This window comes from Sinohyriopsis cumingii, unplaced genomic scaffold, assembly GCF_028554795.1.
Source record: "Sinohyriopsis cumingii isolate HCF-2022 unplaced genomic scaffold, ASM2855479v2 utg003669l, whole genome shotgun sequence".
Lineage (NCBI taxonomy): Eukaryota > Metazoa > Mollusca > Bivalvia > Unionida > Unionidae > Sinohyriopsis > Sinohyriopsis cumingii.
Window position 1 is genome coordinate 35001 of NW_028316566.1, and position 1698 is coordinate 36698.

Sequence of the window (1698 nt, forward strand, 5' to 3'; positions counted from 1 at the left end):
TAGTGTGCTCGGTTCGCAAGGCAGCTATACCACTACTATATGAATGCTACACCAAAATTTTTGTTCATTTTCAACCGAGCCACCTGAAAATGCATTTTTTCCTATATAATAGTGCCAAATACTATATGTGGGTAGTTGGTCAGAATATTTTTCGACGTACCCTGTGCCATCGAGCTTCCCAGCCCATTTTCGAACGAAAAGCAGCCACGTTCTTGCCTTGCCTGGGCTTGCTAGCTACCAAAGAGAGTGTGCCTGCCTCTCTCCCTTCTCGCTTGTCCTGTCCTTGGTAAGCTAGCCTTCGATCGCACCTTGCTAGCTACCAGAGAGAGAGTGTGCCTGCCTCTCTCCCTTCTCGCTTGTCCTGTCCTTGGTAAGCTAGCCATCGATCGCACCGTGCTAGCTACCAGAGAGAGAGAGAGAGCGTGCCTGCCTCTCTCTCTCTCCCTTCACGCTTGTCCTGTCCTTGGTAGGCTAGCCTTCGCTCGCACCTAGCTAGCTACCAGAGAGAGAGAGTGTGTCTGCCTGCCTGCCTGCCTTATCGGCCTCTCTCTCTCGTCTCGATTCACTTTCAATCGAGACCATAGGAAACGCATTTTTTCCTATATAATAGTACCAAATACTATGTGTGGGTAGTTGGTCAAAAAGTTGCCCAAAAGGTGCACCTTTTTGAATTCGTTCCGTTTTTAACAAGGGCTTTCTACCACGGCCAAACCTTCGATTCCCCAAGCCTTTCCTCACTCTCTATCACACCTTGCTAGCTACCAGAGAGAGAGAGTGTGCCTGCCTCTCTCTCTCCCTTCTCGCTTGTCCTGTCCTTGGTAAGCTAGCCTTCGATCGGACCTAGCTAGCTACCAGAGAGAGAGAGAGAGAGAGAGAGAGAGAGAGAGTGAGTGTGCCTGCCTCTCTCTCTCCCTTCTCGCTTGTCCTGTCCTTGGTAAGCTAGCCTTCGATCGGACCTAGCTAGCTACCAGAGAGAGAGAGTGTGCCTGCCTCTCTCTCTCCCTTCTCGCTTGTCCTGTCCTTGGTAAGCTAGCCTTCGATCGGACCTAGCTAGCTACCAGAGAGAGAGAGTGTGCCTGCCTCTCTCTCTCCCTTCTCGCTTGTCCTGTCCTTGGTAAGCTAGCCTTCGATCGGACCTAGCTAGCTACCAGAGAGAGAGAGTGTGCCTGCCTCTCTCTCTCCCTTCTCGCTTGTCCTGTCCTTGGTAAGCTAGCCTTCGATCGGACCTAGCTAGCTACCAGAGAGAGAGTGTGTGCCTGCCTCTCTCCCTTCTCGCTTGTCCTGTCCTTCGTACGCTAGCCTTCGATCGCACCTTGCTAGCTACCAGAGAGAGAGTGTGCCTGCCTCTCTCCCTTCTCGCTTGTCCTGTCCTTGGTAAGCTAGCCATCGATCGCACCGTGCTAGCTACCAGAGAGAGAGAGAGCGTGCCTGCCTCTCTCTCTCTCCCTTCACGCTTGTCCTGTCCTTGGTAGGCTAGCCTTCGCTCGCACCTAGCTAGCTACCAGAGAGAGAGAGAGAGTGTGTGTCTGCCTGCCTGCCTGCCTTATCGGCCTCTCTCTCTCGTCTCGATTCACTTTCAATCGAGACCATAGGAAACGCATTTTTTCCTATATAATAGTACCAAATACTATGTGTGGGTAGTTGGTCAAAAAGTTGCCCAAAAGGTGCACCTTTTTGAATTCGTTCCGTTTTTACCAA